General features: G+C 49.3%; 1 protein-coding gene and 1 pseudogene across 2 annotated transcripts in view; one reads left to right on the top strand and one right to left on the bottom strand.

Moving 5' to 3' along the window:
• CLSTN2 (calsyntenin 2) overlaps positions 1-18,491 on the top strand; it is a 650,414-nt gene that overhangs the window by 79,291 nt on the left and 552,632 nt on the right. The window lies entirely within an intron of this gene.
• The window catches only part of LOC115862110 (condensin complex subunit 3 pseudogene), a 145,219-nt pseudogene that overhangs the window by 4,096 nt on the left and 122,632 nt on the right, over positions 1-18,491 (bottom strand).

The following is an 18,491-nucleotide window of genomic DNA, read 5'->3' as shown; positions in this document are numbered from 1 at the left end:
GGGAGGCGGCGTCTTGCCTGTACTGGAGGGAGTAGGGGAGGGGCTTTCCTTGTGTGCACACATGTGTCCTCAGGTAGAACCCTCAGGCACGTACACACATGCGTTTATGAATAATTGAATCTCCGTAAACCTGCCATTAAGTAGCTCATTTTAGTTTCGCAGACCGCCCCCGCTCTGTCCCCTGTGACGGCTGTCTTGTCCCCATTGATACACGAGGAGAGTGAGGGTCCTGGCCTGCAGACAGGCTCAGAGTGCTGCAAGGGAAGGAGAAAGGCAGTGGTTCTGGCTCAAGTCCTCCCCTTGGGTGCCATATGGGCCACATCGCACCCGGGATGGCAGGTCCAAGGCCAGCAGGCTCCAGGCTTTCTGCTGTGACCGGGAGCCTCCTCCCTCCTCCCCCAGGGCTGGTTGGCCTCTGAGGCAGGACTCTGACACCAGAGTTATGAGTGTCTCTGGCCGGGTGCATTATCTAAATTATTACGGATCACCCCGCGTAATGGCAAAAGTAAAAACCGCTGTTGGCTCAGTGAATAAATCCTCGGTGTTGATCAGTCATCGCGTGGTGTCGACGTTTTTAATGGGCACTATTTACAGGGAGACTTGGCAGCCTGCTCCGTCGTCTAATTGCAGGTGGAAAGTGGATGCCGGTCTCGGCTGTGCCGTAAAACTGTAAACTATAAATGACTGAAGTGCTCGTGTGCTCCCTTCTCTACCCAGCACTCATTTCCACCCCGTATTTAGATACCAGGTGGAGAATAAAACTACTCTCCTGTGAGATGATAACTTTTAAGATGTGGGGCTCCCAGCTTCTCCCATCTGATGCCCCCAGTTCTTCCTGGAGCCGTAGTTTCCCTGGTTCTCTCTCCACGGGGGAAGCATCGTTCTGAGCTATGCAGACAGTCCCCTGCCTCTTAAGTGCCACGATGTTATTGCATACTCTTAAGTACTTTGAGTTACTGCCCCCGTGCTCCTTAATGCTCCTGTGGGTTGAAGGGATCGGAAGCTTCCAGAAGAGCTTAACTCCACCACAGAGCCCTGAGAGGAAGTGGATTCTAAGGGTGGGTGTGCGCTGATGATGGCCTGAAAGCAGGTCAGGAGAGCCAGGTCCACGCAAGTGACTCAGTGATGCGGTTTACCCGCAACCTTGCCAGGAGCCAGGCTTGTTTCACGCTACACTTAGCTCTGAGACACCTGCAAGCCCTGTTCTGTTAGAAAATTCCCCGTCAGGGGTGTGTACCTGATGTTCTAATGGGGGCTGGGTGGGCTGTCTGTACATGAGTGGCTCTGTATGCTGGGGCTAGTTTTTTTTTTTTTTTTCATACAAGGGTAACTTTATTAAAGCAAAGAACTGAATGTAATTTTAAAGGACATTTTTCAAAGGACTCCACCTCCATCATATCTTCTCCTAATTTTTATCTTCGCTGAGAAATTGTGCAAGGTTAGTGTCTTGGCTCGTCTTGGTAGTCTCATCTTCATTTCTTTCTTTCTTTTTTTTTTTTTTTTTGTGGTACGCGGGCCTCTCACTGTTGTGGCCTCTCCCGTTGCGGAGCACAGGCTCCGGACGCGCAGCCTCAGCGGCCATGGCTCACGGGCCCAGCCGCTCTGCGGCATGTGGGATCTTCCCGGACCGGGACACGAACCCGTGTCCCCTGCATCGGCAGGCGGACTCTCAACCACTGCGCCACCAGGGAAGCCCTCATCTTCATTTCTGATTCTGGCTCTGGAACCTCATGATCACTTTCAGGGTCAACCTCAGCCTCAACAGTCTGACGTCTCCTGTTCGTTCTAGCTGAAGCTATCACTTTTCTCCGTCCTCTGTTGGTCCTTTGCTGCGTGGATTTCGTTCGGGATGCTTTTACCTCCTTGACAGGAGTTATATATACTTCTTTATTCTTTTCATCTTCACTTTGAAAAACAGTTGTAGTTGTGTTGTCATCCTGTGCCATTACAGCTTGGTCACCATGTTCTTCATTTCCTTTTTCTAACTGAAACTTGATTTTCTCCAAAGCTCTCAGACACGTTCTCTCTTTTACTTGCTCCAGAATCTCATTCAATAGAACTAGAAGATCTTTAGCAAGACTGCTCCTGAGTTCTAAAGAACTCAAGGCTTTCGTATAGACCCGAATTTCTGGTGAATATGGACATGGTAGGATCTCACTGCAAATTTTTATAGTCAGATTGTCATGAACTGTTAAGGCCTGATAATCTTGGGAATTCTTGGCCTGAGGATTTAATCCACTTGGTCTTGTCAAATCTACAGGTAACTCAGCAACATTAGTGATATCTATTTCGGCTAAAGGAGAAGATGCAGGGGCATTGGCCAGTGTTTGTAGAGCTGGAAGAAAAGGCTTCTTCAAAACATTCCTGGTTAGTCCTGCTTGCATAAGCAAACATTGGGAAGAACACGCCTAGGCAATGTTGAAGTCAAACATCCTCTTCAGTCACAGGATTGTACCATAACAAGACAAGACAAGAAAGAATCCTACTGCTAGTTTTTAATTCATGTTCCAGGAGCACTAAGGGAGTCCATGGAACGCCTTTGGGATGATTTGAGGGGGTGCCATGAAGTCTCCTCTTTTCATGGGTCCAAACGCTTTTACCCACATGCCACGGTACCCACTATTCTACCCATAAGGGGTGCATTTCTTAGGGATTTAAGGCAAGAAGACCCCCCCATTCATGTCCAGAATGGAGCCATTCTCCCTTGTTAATACATTAGTTCAGATTACAGTGTGGAACAATTGAAGGTTAACCATGAAAAAAGGTTCGTTCTCTAAGTCTGTTTCTGTTTTGTAAATAAATTCATTTGTATCAGGCTCACAGACTTAGAGAATGAACCTATGGTTACCAGGGAGGAAGGGTTGGGGGGAGGGATAGATTGGGAGTTTGGGATTGACGTGTACACACAGTGCTATATGTAAAATAGATAACCAACAAGGACCTACTGTATAGCACAAGGAACTCTACTCAATATTCTGTAATAACCTAAAGGGGAAAAGAATTTGAAAAAATATAGATACATATATATGTATAACTGAATCACTTTGCTGTACACCTGAAACTAACACAACATTGTTCATCAACTATATGCAAGTATAAAATAAAAAAGAAAAGAAAAAAAAGCCATCCAACACACTTCTGGGGGAGAAGCACAGAATCAGAGTGAGAGTGCAGTGCACCTAGCCTGGCAGTGGGCAGAGCTGGGACCTGGGCACTGCACTTCTGAAGACAAGTAGCCTGGAGAGATGCTGAGAGAACATGGTGCATGCCAAGCTGTCTTGATGGGTGAAAGTGGAAGATTATACCGGGAACTCCAGGTCCACTCCAGGGTAGAGGGGACCCTTGGAGGCAGTGGCAATGGGGCAGAGCCTGTGGCTGGGGTGCAGCCTGGATGCCCGAGATAAGAGAAGCATAGAGGTGCTGGAGGCCCCTCACTTTCCCAGGTGACTCTAGAAGGAGCCAGGCAGCCTACTGGGTGAGGTGGGGAGAAGCACAGGCTGCAGAGGCCTGAGCCATCCCTGTGCAGGTGAGAGGCGCCTCCTACATTAATGATGCTTTGGCTCCTTGGTCTGCCTGACTGTGTCCACATGGCCTGCTGTGCTCCAGGCCATCCTCCTAGGGGGGCTCCTCTGCCCTGCTGCTTGCAGTCCTACCCAGCTCCTTAGCTGTACAAATACAAGTAAGGGTGGGGGAGACCTCAATGGGCTGATGAGCTTTTGTGGGTGGTTGGGTTGCTTGCCCTGAACTGATGTAATGGTCCATGTGCGATCTCTCAGCAAAAAGGGCTCAGAGTCAGCTCTCTTTTTTTGGCGTCCCACGGCATGCAGGATCTTAGCTCCCCAACTAGGGATCGAACCTGTGCCCCCTGCTGTGGAAGTGCAGAGTCTTAACCACTGGACAGCCAGGGAAGTCCCTCAGAGTCATTTCTAAGTAAGATTTTTTAAGAAATCAAGTGATTGAACGTGGGCAAGTCAAGAAGCATCATCAAAGAAATGCGACAGGATTTCTTGTGCCTTTTATAGATATTACAAAGCCCCACATGTTTGTGAAGCTCAGGTTGTCCTCGGGCCCTGGCCCCTCTGGTCGCATCAGAGCTGAATGGGGTGCAGGCTGCCCCTGTAGAGGACTGACAGTCGGGAGGGACAGAGAGACAGGCAGAGTCAACACAGTGTCACAGGTAGGTGCCAGGACAGATCCATGTGTGATGTGCAGCTCCGCAAGAAAGAGAGATGAGCCCTACTTGGAGATGGAGGCAGGTGACCCAGGAGAGGTGCCAGGTGAGCAGAGAACCAGGGGAGCTGTGTGTGCAGAGGCCTGGACGGTGCGGCGGCATAGCAAGTGCAGCTGTTCTGAGGCTGAAATGGACAGTAGGAGACACAGGGTGTCAGGGGGTGAGGCCGACAGTGAATTGGGAAAGGGCTGTTTGATAAGGGTACTCCTTGACGTTCAGCCTGGAGGTTACGGGGAGTGCTGAGGGGCTTAAGCAGGGGAGAGACATCATTGCAGAAAGACACGTGGTGTTGCTGAGTAGAGAATGGGATGGAAGTAGTGGAGGCAGGTAGGTGTTACCTAACAGTGCCAGACCCTTGTAAAATAAGGCAAATGCAGGTGTGACTTGTGGAATATTAGATGATTTTGTTGTTAATGTGATGCTTGGTCCCATGGGAGCTAAGTCATGGACCTCTGCAGACAGGTGCAGAAGTGGACCCTCTGAACAAGACATATGAAATGAAGAGCCCCCTTTCTATTGCATGGACCCTTCCCAGAGTTTGTGCCCTTAAGAGCCCATCATGACACCTCCAATATAGGAAAGGTGCTGGGTAGATGAGGAAGGTGATGCAGGATTGGGAGTAAAAAGATTCAGCCTTCTACGGTGACCTCTGCCCTTCACTGGGAGATGTGTGTCCTGGGAGGCCCCTCCCTCCTGCCATGCTGGTCATCCCTTCTTGGTCCCTGGACACCACGACTTGCCCAAAATCAATGGTTCAGTGAGCAGACACAGAATTGAACAGATCTCACCCCCAGGGGAAGAGAACCAGGCCCAGGACAATAAGAGGAGAGATTGTCCTGCAGGTAGAAGTTACCTTCAGGGAGGGGGACCTCACAAGAGAGTTACTGGTGCCCAGGCTTGTGATGCTGGTGGCATGAATGGGGGGAGGGGTGGCCCAGGAAATTGGCCCCTAAGAGGAATTCCAGACTGTGCCGAGAGTCACTGGGAGAAATACACAATCTCAGAAGGGGTCTCTTGAAGAACCACCAGTTTGTGAGATAAATTTCTGGTATGGTTGTGAAAATGTCTTCTGTTATTCAAAAACTATTTATTGGACGCCTACTGTGTGCCATCTCTGCTAGGCATTGGGGGTCCACCGGTGACTATGGCAGACCACCCTGGCCTTTCTGGAGTAACTGAGTGGTGGGAGGGATGGGGCACACACAGATCCCACAAAAATGATTTAATTCCTACTGGGAATGACAGAGAAGCCCAGGGGCCCGTCATCTGTGAGTCTTCAGTTTCTACGTCAATATGGCCAAAGCAGGGAATCAGGGGGTTGTGGGGAGGCTGGGGAGAACCCTGACAATTTGGAATGAACGCCCAGAGCAAGGCTTAGGACCGGTTCTGTTCCTGAAACGCAAATGCATTGAAGAGAGCAGGTAGAACTCTCTCAAACAGAGGAAACTTGGCATTGTTTTCTTGAGTCTGAAAGAAAACTTGCCGTTTGTGCCTGGACCTGCCCTTGCTTTCTCTGAGGCTGTGTCCCCGTTTGTAATACGGAGAGCAGACTGGAAGGTCCTCCGAGGGTGGGGCTGCTCTGTGTCCCTGACATGCTGGGGCATTGGCCTCCCCAACTAGGGGCACCTCAAGCCCCCATTCCCTCAGCAGGTCCTGGGCCCACATGCAGCACCTCTGCACAGGTCAGCTCTGTGGAGGGTGCTGTTCTGCACCCTGCGTCCCAGTCCTGGCTTCATAAGGCAGAGGAGACGCTGGTACAGCTTTCAGTGACGTGAGCTGAGTCTGCTGCCCCGGGAGCTGCTCAAGCTGGGTGCCAGGGCGCCTCCATGGTGGCGGGCGCCCCAGGGGAGCTCAGAGCTCTGACTCCTTGTTTACCAGGCAGCTTTCACCGGATGCTGTGTGTCTCACTGCTACCGCCCCTACCCTGCTCCTCTCAGGCACTGCTTCTTGGTAGGAGTCTGGTCCCAAGGGAAGAGAGCTCAGGCTGGAATCGCTGAGCCTGGGTGTGGCCTCCACCCGGCCCCAGACCTGGGGTTCTGGTTCCTGCTCCAGGACTCGGCGCTGCCCTCCTCCCCGATCCACAGCAGCACGGAAGGTCCCGTGGGGGATGATGGGGGTTGGGGGCCATCAGCAGAGGTTAAACTCTTAGCCTCTGAAGTCCCACTGCCTGTGTTTGAACCCCAGCTCCACTCACTGTAGAGTATAGCCAATCTGGGTCTCAGTTTCCTCATCTGCAAAATGGGGATAAGTATGGATACCTACTGTGTAGCAGGTGAGGATTCAATGAGGGAGTCCATGTAAAGCTCTTAGCACACTTCCTGATGCAGCATTAGCGCTCATTACACTTTGTGGCTATGTACTAATAAGACATGTCAAGTCTGAGCATGGAGGTGGCGGTGTTCCACATGTGCGCCTCCCATGGCACAGGGCACCCCCTGCCCGGGTGCCCACCCTTTGTCTTCCCCTGTGTCCGTCCCTCACACATGTGGGCAGCCTGGGGGAGTGTGCCGTCCTCCCCCAGGGAGACCTGGACTGAGCCGCAGGCAGGGCCCACCTCAGCTGCATGTCCTTTTTCCCGTGAAGTGAGGTTTTCTTTTCCCTGGAGATCCCTGAGGGGTTAAAGGACTTTTCTGCAGCCCTCTGGCAGCCTTGGCCTGGCCCCAGTGGACGTTTGGTCACTAGCAGTTACCCTGTGGTTCAGGCAGCCGTCGTGCCTGGATCTTACCCACACCTCACACAGCTGGGTCTGAGTGATGGCTTCTCGTCCCTATACGACTATTCGTCTTCAGTCTCACGGTGATACTGCAGGTAAAGTAGGCACACACTTTGCACGTAGAGACGCACACAGACCCAAGTCTCAGCTCTGTGGCCTCGAGGCAGTTACTTGGGCTTTCCGGGCCTCAGTTTTGTCATCTGTAAAATGGAGATGATAACCCTTATCTTGCAGGATTGTTTTCAGTCTCAAGATGCTACGTATAAAGCATCTGGCACATATCTGCTGCTCAATAAATAATAGTTGCCCCTTTTGTTAAACGAATATACCCAATGCCAGGGATTTGGCCCTTTAGAATAAACTTTAGTGATCACTTACGAAATTATCTGAACTACACCAAGGAAGTTAAGCTGGAACCATAGTCAACTGCTTGCCTTTGGCAGATGAGAAATTAAGGACCCCACAGAGTTGGTCCCCCGTCTAGGATCTCCCTGGTCAGGAACCTTGCTGTTTTTCAAATTCTTTCCCTTCAGCTGACACATTATTTGTCAGTAAACAGGAACTTTGAAAGGGACCCCAATGTTGTTCCCCAAGTAGTTTTGTTTCCATTTGCTCTCTTGGGTACATTCCAGCTTTTGGTGAGCAAAATTGTATTCATGGGGATGCTGACCCAAACTAAATCCACGTCCAGTGGTAGGCCTTAAAACACACTCACAAAAATGGTGCGCGTGCAGAAAGGGGTTCACTTTTTTCCAGGTGTTTACTTTGCAAGGCGCAGGTCACGGTTTGCCTCCTGACTCTGTGCCTTCTCTGGCTGTGTGACTACGGCAAGGTGCTCATCAGCTTCCCCATCACAGGTGAGAACAAACAAAGAGCACAGCCGTATAGGGGTTTTGTTATCCTTAATATTACAGATGGTTATTTCTAATCTCTCACTGCTTCCCAATGGATGCTGGTGAGGGATGTCGAGGAGGGGTTAAATCATTCTTCATGAGCAAAGCCGGAGAAGAAGGAGAGAGCGATGAGGCCGAAGAGATGTCCGAGGAAGATTTAAAAGATGTGTTCGGTATGATGTACGATGTGGCCCCCTCTGAGATCTTCAGTAACAGCCGTCTTGCTGGGTGTCCTATCTGAGGTTGGGTTTGCTTTATCGGGGTAAGGATAGAGTTGAGTGTGGGATGGGCGCGGAAACAGCTCACAGGTCATGCAAGGAAATGCTGGATGCCTCAGGGCTGGGCGCTCACGGGAACGGAGGAGGTACCCTGCGTGGAGTTACATGGGATTGAGGGCAGTGACCATGGCTGTTGTTGCTAATAGTGAAGGGCATCCCTCCCCCTCCCCCTCCAGGTGGCCCAATCCTGCTTCCCGGAGGGGGAGTGATGGGTGGTGTTTGCGGGTCTACCTCTTCTGCAGCATCTCCCCTCACCCCCTGCATCCCCCCAGGGGGCTGGGAGGAGATCGAGTCCCTCATCCCACTGGAGGGGTGTTGATGAGCTCTCTTGAATGAATTCAAGCCTCAGCACTTCAGTGTTTTTGACATGAGGATATATCACTATGGAAAAGTATTGGAGTTGGGAACTATTAAAGTGTTTTCTGAAGTCCGACTGTGGACCGCAGATTTATAGGGAAGGGTTTTGTTAGGAGGGGAAGGTGCCGAGAGCGTAAAAGCTGACCATACCCAGTATCTTTCGCCGACAGAAACGATATTTCAGTAGGTAAAATGAATAGTATATGGACGTGCTTGCAAATACATCACCGCGCCCTTTATGTCCTGTGCGGGGTTGGTATGTGCAAAATGTGTCTCAAGGCTCAGAAAGCAGAAAAAACTAAACAAAAAAAATTGCCTCCCCATTCAAGGGCCATCTTTCCTCTGCTTCCTCTCCGTGTCACAGAGTGTTATGGGGCTTGGGGAGTGGAAGTGCCGCTTGTCTCTTGTTGGATTGGTCACCAGAATGGGGGCGCCGAGTGGCTGGAGTCGAAGTTCCGACCCCTCAGGGCCCTGAGCCACCCAGTGCAGTGTGACACTCTGGGGCTGGGTGGGCTCAGTGTGAGACCTCTGTCCCCGAGGCCCTCCTGTCTCGGTTAGCTCACTGTCCCCTGCCAGGAACGTCTGGGAGCCGGAGCTGGCTCTTCGTCTTACAGATGGGTACCAGGGGCCCACAGAGGGGAGGGGAGACCCCCATCTCAGAGGCCTCCCCACTCCACACTGCCCGTGCCTGGGGCGCCTCCCTGCCACCTGGCTGAGAGCCCAGGTTCCTGAGCCAGAGGTGGGACAGTGACCTTGAGAGCCTCATCACGCAGCACCTGGGGGGATCACCTCCCTCCACCCCGCCCTGAACGGAGCTCTGGGGATTGTTGCCAATGGCATCACAGGGTAGATTTGGGGCTGGTGGTGAGACTTCCCCTTCAGCTGTGTATTTCAGGAGAACCTGGAAAAGTAAGTGTCGGTCCTTCTCCTGCAGTTGTCAGCCCAGAGGCTTCGTCAGAGCCCACGTGACTCGGCGGGTCGGGTGCAGGAGCCGGAGAGACAGCTTTGCCTTAGACGTAGTTAGTGGGTTGACTGGTGTCCACAGAACCTCAGAAGGTGGCCTTATTTGGAAACGGGATCTTTGCAGGTGTAACTGGTTAAGGTGAGGTTCTACTGTGTTAAAGTGGGGCCTAAATCCAACCACTGGCATCTTTATCAGAAGAGGAGAGGACACAGAGATGCAGGGGATGCAGCCCCAAGCCAGGGGCCCCCAGAAGCTGGAAGAGACAAGGAACAGCCCTTCCCTACTGCCTTCAGAAGGAACGTGGCCCTGACAAATCTTACTTTTGGGTTTCTGGCGTCTAAAACAGTGAGAGAAGAAGTTTCTAGGCCACCCAGTGTGTGATGATTTGTTCCTGCAGCCCCAGAATCTCAACAGGTGGAGAGGCGTTGCTCCTGGATCTGCCTCTTTGAAGAGGGTGTATGGGGTGCTGGGATTTAGCCAAGGGGGTAGAGTTTGAGAAAATGAGAATGTTCCAGATTGGGTTTTCTGTCTCAGAAGCTGTAGTAGTCAGGGGTCTCCGGAGAAACAGAGCCAATAGGATGTGCGCACACACACACACACACGAAGATTTGTTTTGAGAAGTTGGCTCATACAAAGAAGGAGGCTGAGAAGTCCCACGGTCTGCTGTTGCAAGCTGGGGACCCAGGACAAGCCAGGGGTGTAATTGACTCTGAGTCCGAAGGCCTGCGAATCTGGAGCTCAGAGAGCAGAAGATCTCTGTCCCAGCTCAAGCAACCAGGCAGGAAGAGACAAATCCCTCTTTCCTCTGCCTTTTTTGTTCTATTCAGGCCCTCAGCGGAGTGAACGATGCCCGCTTGCACTGGTGGGCAAACGGCTTCTCAGTCCACTGATTCAATGTTAATTTCATCTGGAGACACCTTCCTAGACACACTCAGAAATAAGGTTCTGCCAGCTCTCTGGGCACCCCAGGGTCCAGTCAGGCTGACACGCAGAATTAGCCATCCCAGAAGCTATGGCTATGAAGAGCATGGCCCCTGCAGAGTGAGTCGTGGAGCTTCTGTATTACATTTAAAAAGCCCCACTGACTTGTACGGGGCAGGCTGTGCAGGAAGCCAAGGTCTTCCTTCCGAAACTGTGTGATGGGTTCAGTGGGTCACTTCCATGTTCATGCTGTTACGTCTTAAAATCGTTTCCATCTCCTCTTTTCTCTGCCTCTTCCCCAAACTCCCAGGATCTGGGACATTCTCATTCTGAGACTCCAGCACATTCTCTCAGGCTTTCTAGAGGTTTCTCTCCCTCTGTCTGGAGTGAGAATGGAGGTGGTTTGCAGTAAATGGAGGAAGGAAACAATTTTTGAAGAGAAATGAATTCTCTCCTTTGTTGTTTTTTTCCCTGACTTTTTACATTTTAAGTATGGCAGAAATAATGAGTTTTGTGATTCAAAGTCTGGTGTCCATATGGTAATGCGTGTGTCCTTAGCGTTCACAGTTGAATTTAGATCTGTAAAGGATCCCAGGGGAAAAGAGAACACCGATAAGGATGTCAGGCCCACGCGTGCAAGGCCTGTGCCCCACATGTTGACTTTTTTTTTTTGTTTTTGTGCGGTACGCGGGCCTCTCACTGCTGTGGCCTCTCCCGTTGAGGAGCACGGGCTCTGGACACGCAGGCTCAGTGGCCATGGCTCACGGGCCCAGCCGCTCTGCGGCATGTGGGATCTTCCCGGACCGGGGCACGAACCCGTGTCCCCTGCATCGGCAGGCGGACTCCCAACCACTGCGCCACCAGGGAAGTCCCCACATGTTGACTTTTAACTTTATTTTTCGAAATTTGAAGTCATCCTCGTAAAAACATTGCCAAGCCTTTAGAATACCCTTCCCCAAACTATCTGACTCAATGAATTAAGAACTTGGTAGAGAATGTGGGCTTGGGGAGTGTCTGCATGTAAGAAATGCACACATGCAAAACACAGAGATGAGACATGCTATATTTCAGATGTCTAAATATTGTAAATTTTGAAGTTAAATTTCCCCCAGAGCTTTGGCGTTTGTGTTATTTTCATATCTGGTGCTGGGATCACTATCGTTTGATTCTTCTAGGATTCCTCCTTATTTCTTCTCCCCATCTCCTGATCCCTCTGCTTCACCTTGGTCAGTCTAACACTGAGATCTCCAAAGACTCAGGTTGGAGACCTCAGTGAATTTCAAAGTCGCCAGAATACAGCGGATAGAGTTCCCGAAGGCCAAGTTCAGAGAAGCCAAAGCTGTTTCTGAGAGGTCAGAGCTTCAGCTGGTTCTCTTAGCATTTCGCCTTGGCTCTGCATCTTCTGTGTTTTGGTTCAGTGATGAAACACGCTGTCCATCACGGCATGCGGCAGCACTGAGAACTGTCAGGAGCTGTGTGCTGGCAAAAACCACACAGCCGGGGGTGGCAGCAGGATGCGAAGTCACCCTTTCCTGTCTGGAGGGCTTGCTGAGTGCCAGGCACATATTAGCTGCTTGACATACCCCATGCCACATCCTCCTCTTGTGAAGTAGATAATATTATACCCATTATAGGGATGGAAATGAAGAGTTAGGTCACTTCTCCAGTGTTAGACCTCTGGTTAGAGGTAGAATACAAGCCCCAGGATGGCTGCCCACAGAGCCCCTGCTCTTTCTTATTTCCCTGATACTGACTCTCTTTTCTTGTTGGTTTGTTTGGGTTTTTTTTTTAATTAATTTTTAAATAGGAGTATAGTTGATTTACAATGTTGTGTTAGTTTCTGCTGCACAGCAAAGGGAATCAGCCATACATATACACATATCCACTCTCTTCTAGACTTCATTCCCATATAGGTCATTACAGAGCACCGAATAGAGTTCCCTGTGCCATACAGTAGGTTCTTATTAGTTATCTATTTTATATAGATAGCAGTGTGTATATGTCAATCCCAATCTCCCAATTTATCCCTCGCCCCTTCCCCCGCCCCCACCCCCCCGGTAACCATAAATTTGTTTTCTACATCTGTGACTCAATTTCTGTTTTGTAAATAGGTTCATTTGTACCATTTTTTTAGATTCCATATATAAGCGATATCATCTGACATTTTGTCTTCCTCTGTCAGACTTACTTCATTCAGTATGACAATCTCTAGGCCCATCCATGTCGCTGCAAATGACATTATTTTGTTCTTTTTTATGGCTGAGTAATATTCCATTGTATATATGTACCACATCTTCTTTATCCATTCCTCTGTGGATGGACATTTAGGCTGCTTCCATGTCCTGGCTATTGTAAATTGTGCTGCAATGAACATTGGGGTGCATGTATCCTTCCGAATTATGGTTTTCTCCGGATATATGCCCAGGAGTGGGATTGCTGGATCATATGGTAGCTCTGTTTTTAGTTTGTTAAGGAATCTTCATACTGTTCTCCATAGTGTCTGTACCAATTTACATTCCCACCAATAGTGTAGGAGGGTTCTCTTTCTTCCACACCGTCTCCAGCATTTCTTGTTTATAGATTTTTTGATGATGGCCATTCTGACTGGTGTGAGGTGAGACCTCATTGTAGTTTCGATTTGCATTGCTCCCTGATACTGACTCTTTAAAGCTGGGTGTATGCTGAACTGTATCATCAGGGAGCTAAGAAGTGGACAGAAGTGGGGAGTGCGGGTCACGCTTGCAGCCTCCATTTTCCCTGTCTTCTAATGCGTACGGGAGGTCTCCTCTCACCAGACAGGCGGAAGACTCAGAGAACATGGGGCTGAGGCGTGGTGGAGACCTTGTACCCCACATTCTCCCATTGAGGAAACAGCCCCAGGGTGGGAGGACACAGGACTAATCAGGTACCTGACACCCAATGTTCTTTCCTACCCCTCTTCAGTCTTTTTACAAGAAAAATGGTCTTGTCCCCTCGTTGGAGATGATGTAACTGAAACCTAAACTGAATGCACTTTTGGAATTGTTCATTAAAAATGCGTGCCCAGCAATATTTTCTCTAAGGACCCCAAGCGGCAGATAAATGGCATCTTCCGCCTTGACGTCCCCTCGTTGGCACATGATATTACAGCCAGAGAGAGAGGGTAAGGGCTCTGTGGCATAAATTAGGCTGAAGAAAGAGGAGCCCCGGTTGAATGGTGGGCGCGTGTCCTTCCTTTCTCATGTCAGCCTTCTGTTGAGGAGACGTCGCTTGACACTGCCTCTTCTAGCTTTTACTCATCTTGGAACATCTTGACAGCGCCATGTCAAAAGGCTAGGATGCCCCTCTGCCAAAGAACTCAACAGCTACGCCTGGTGTTTTTTTAAGGGCCTCCAACAAATCCAGGTAAAGGACTGGTATTCTTAGGAAGCCAGTGGGGGTGGGATGTGGTCAAGCTTTGCCTCTGTTTCATCTTGTGGTAACTCAAACCGATTTTTACACGTGGCACGTGGAGGGAAGACATTCTTGGGCTAGGAAGATGGGCAGAGCCTTGTTTGGTCATTCTTGGCTATTTGCTAATGAGGAGTGACTTAACAGTTGTCAACGGGTTGGGTGAACGTAACCACCATATCCCTGGAGTGGTTGAGGCGTGGACTGTCTGTGTCCTGGCGGCCACCCAGAAGGGTCCCGGGGAGGCATCCTTACTACTGCAACGCTTGCTGTCCCAAGTGAGGAGATTAATCATTTGGATAAATGTTTTGAGATAGAGCAGGTATCCCTTGCTGTCCAAAGTCTTGATGCTTTGCTGTCAACTTTCAGGCACCAAATTGACTCTGGGCTTCTCTATTTGGGAGAAGCATCTAAGTGAATGGGTTTGAAGATCAAGGGATATTTGTATAGTTTCCTTATTCCAGGCATCTCTTGACAACAAGGACGGCATAGGTGAGTTGGAACTTGGTGTAATGGAGAGGACACAGACTCAGAAGCTGTTTGTCAGAGCTGGGTCTCTGCTGCTACAGTGCAACGGGGTGGTGTTATCCAAAGCTGACCTGGGGAAGAAATCAGGTGGCTGGCAGCTTGCATGATTTGAGATGTGCTGGGGAAGATTCCTATGTCTTCGAGTAATTCTGTGCTCAGACTGAATTATCCATCCAAAGTCACATGGTTAGTGAGAGACAGAGCTGGCATTCAAATCAGGCGGTCTGGCTCTACCGTCTGTGCCTGTAGCCACTGCACAATTGACTGGGGACCTTGGGTGAGTCCTTCCTCTTTCTGGACCTCAGGACCCCTCTGTAAAATGGGGAGGTTACACTCCAAGACCTTCAAACCGCTCAGCTGTCCAGGCACTCTCTAGCCTAGGGGATACTGGGGCGTGTTGCTCTGGGCCCAGAGCAAAGCACAAATAGGTGGGAGGACCCTTTGACCTCCTTGTCCCCCTACCGCAGACAAAAGGAGGGTGCTGCCCCCGGACATATTGCATGGGGCTTGTCCTGAAAATTATGTCTGTGCAAAATGAACAGGCTTGCTGGGGAGAACAGGCTCATAAATATACTCAGGGGAAAAATTAATTCGTTAAAAATATATTTCCCATGTAGTCTTTTTATGAGTCTGCCTCAAATTTATTCTCATTCTCCTGCTCTGTCTTTGCTCCCACCTAGCCCAGGTTCCAGGGCCAGTAAGTACCATTTCTGGGTGGTCCACAGCGGGTACAGGGTGGCAGAAGTGTGGGCACGCCTTCCTGCTTCCTGTCAGCTGGGCGTCAGGCATGGTGCAGAGTCGGCAGTGGCCCAGGACCCAAGACCTGGCTTCCAGCCCCGCATCCGCTCTTTGCCATCTGTGTGACCTTGGGCAAGTCGCTTGGTCTCCTTGCCCCTCAAATTCCCCATTTACCAAATCGAAGGTAACAAAATACTCCTCTGGGTTTGTTTTCGAGAGATGAGTTGGTGTGTAAGCAAAGTGAAAAGGGCTGTAGAGATGAGAGAGACAGCCTGGCCCTTGACAGAGAGCGAGGACGCTGGAGTCAGATGGGTCCGGTGGAATCCGGCTTCAACACTTATCAGCCAGTAAGCCAGCATGAGTCCCTTCACCTCTCTGAGCCTCAGTTTCTTTATTTGTAAAATTGCAATCATGACCCCTACTTTAGAGAGTTGTTTCAATATTAGAAAAGAAATAGGAGGCCTGGCACATAGTAGATAGTATAGAAAAATTATGATATGCTCTGGGACACAGCTTAAGAGAACACTGAGGCTGCACAGACCTCCTGTGTAGACCAAAGGGACATAGCATGGTGGCAGGGTCAACCTAACTGCATCAAGGACCAGGTTCTCAAAGGTAATGACTTCACAATGATAACCAAAGCAGCTTTATTTTTTTAATTATTTATTTATTTTTAACTTTTTGGCCTTTCCACATGGCATGCAGGATCTTAGTTCCCCCACCAGAGATCGAACCCGCACTCCCTGCAGTGGAAGTGCGGAGTTTCAACCCCTGGACCACCGGGGAAGTCCCCAAAGCAGCTTTATTGAACACCCACCTTGGGCCAGCTGCTGGGCTTCGGAGAAGAGCCTTCCCCTTCTGCTGTAACTTCCCTGGGGTGCCAGGTATGACACCCCCTGCCCCATTCCAATGGTGCATTTATCTGTCTTCTCCAGAGGCCATGAGCACATTCTTAAAGTGCATGCAAAACGCCTGATAATTTAGTGTGGGAGCAGAGAAATAAACACAAATGCTGCTTATCATTCTGCAAGCGTCCTTCACTCAGCACCGACACTACTAATGAAACGGGCAGCCATCGGTTTAATAAACAGTTGAGTAGACTGAAAAAAGAGGAGAGGCAGAACATTCTTCAGGGTTCCTGGGATCTTAGGTGAGCCAGGAAATAACTGAAATGCTGTTTTATGTCTGTGCAAAATTACTTTTTTTGTGTGTGCATGTGCATAACTGGGTGAAACGCTGGGTTTTACTAGGGAGAGAGTCCATAGCACTCTTCATATTCTTAGAGGGCTGAAGATCAAAAGGTTACAGCCTATTAACCTACTGAGTCGTTTTTTTTTTTAGACAGGAGGAGGTGGAAATAATTAGTTGTATCATAATATATGGGAGAAAATGTCTCTCATTAGCCTTTTAATAGCTTGAAAGGGTGCAAACTTTCAAGACCTCACCGATGGACGTTTTCAATTAATGTTGAGTAAATTTGCATTTTGTAAATGTGACCAAATGTGTATGATGCTATATTTGAAACATTTCGAGACTCTGACAGAAAGTACAAAGCCAGAACATGGAGGTTAACGCTGATAATCCCAAGTCAACTCTCTATTTGTTTTAGAGATGGCTTTGCAGTGCATAGAAATTAATAAGTAATTTTCTTGGTGACAGCCTGAGGCAACTGAATTAATGCTTAAACCCAAGTCTATGCAGTATGGAAAGGAGCAAATGATTTTTATAGAAGTTGTCTCTAGCAGTAGGGGAGAGGGAGGTACTATGGGGGAGCATCTAATGAGAATTCTCATATTTTAGTCATTAACCTAGAATCAGGATGTCACCATCCTGTCAGAGAAAGAGGAAATAAAAATCCCAGAGGCCACAGGAATCTTGAATGCCAAATTGGAATCAAAGTTTGAAATGGGGCTTGTCCTCTCTGCAGAGGTACTCTGTGCTGTTTCCCTGGGAATGATCCCCTTCCTGCCATAAGGCATTCCACGTGGGTAGTATGCCTGCAAATGCTGACCCCAGGGGGCTTGCAGATTTAGGGGAGCCTGCCCTGCCTTCCTCTCCTTTATCAGAACTTCTCCTTCAGCTGGAATTCCAGCTTCTGGAGATCCAAGAGAGTGAGAAGCATGGAGGAAGGTCAGGGGGAATTTTTCGGAGTTTGATATCCACTGATATCAGTCAACTTTTTTTCCTGCAACCTCTTCATTCAATAATTCATTTATTCTGGGGGAGAGACTTGAAGTCAAATAAATCTAGATCCAAATGTACATTTCTCATCCACAGAGTGGGAACTGTAATGCCTACTTCACAGGGTGGCCATTAGGTATATTAATAAAGCAAAGCCCAGGTACCTGGTGGGTCGACAATGGTAGTTCGGACTGAAGCATTGTTACCCTATTCTGGGCAAGAAGCAATCTATCCACACACACAGTCTATCCAAACACCGTGGGCTTTGGGACTCCCCCTTCTTGTCCTTCTTATGCCCTTAGTGGCCTTTCGGGGAATTTTTATGGGAATTTCTGGGAACCTACCCTTACCTGGTTTAGGGATGATTGACACTCAAAGGACATTGTTTTCTGCCTAATCATACATATTGGAATTTTTCTGAGAACAACATTTTCCTAGGGAGTTTTAAATTCTGGCCAGCCAGGATGCTAGCTAGTCCTATGGCCTGTGTCAGCTAAGGAACTTTTACCAAAGCTCTACCTCCTTTGGAATTCTGATTCATCCCAAGACTGGAAGAGGGCTTGGAGATCCCAGTGGCACCTTGTCAAGGGAATCACTAAGTACCTAGGATGGCCCATTAGTTGGAATGTCTTTCCTCAGTGTACTGTAAGCTTTTTGTGAATTATACAGGGTGATAGGAAACAGATGACTCTGAGAGCTTCTTGGGTGGTCTTCCAACCCCACCCTGCCACTCTCAGTCATTCCCAACACAGCGGCCCTGTGAACATAGAAGAAACAGAGCATGGTGAGAGGGTGGACTTTGGAGTCGGGGTTTGAGTCCCAGCTCTAAGTCCTACTAGTTGTGGGAAATTGCTCCATCTTGGATAATAATAATACCTGCATCCCAGGGCTGTTCTGCGGATTAAATGAGAGGATCCACCGCCCTCTGCCTGCCTTCCCGACCTCATTCTGAGCTCCCTGGGTTCCAGTCATGCTTGTTTCCTCTTCATCCCTGGGAAGTACCATCTTAAGACAGCGCTTTTCTGCTTTGTGCGTCTTCTCCCCAACTCACCTCTCCAGCTGCGTGGGTGCCACGTGCTGCTTTCACATCTCAGCTGGAAGGCACCTGCTCTGAGCACCAGCGCTGGACCAGGCCCCTTGTCCTATGCTCACAAAGTAGCCAGTTCTTTGGCCTCAGGGCGTTCATCCCCACTTGTAATTATAGATTTGTGTTTTTATTGGATTAAAATCTGTCTCTCCCGGTAAACTGTGAGCTCTG

Source organism: Globicephala melas, chromosome 4 (assembly GCF_963455315.2).
Source record: "Globicephala melas chromosome 4, mGloMel1.2, whole genome shotgun sequence".
Classification (NCBI taxonomy): Eukaryota; Metazoa; Chordata; class Mammalia; order Artiodactyla; family Delphinidae; genus Globicephala; species Globicephala melas.
This window is presented reverse-complemented; position numbering and strand designations above follow the sequence as displayed.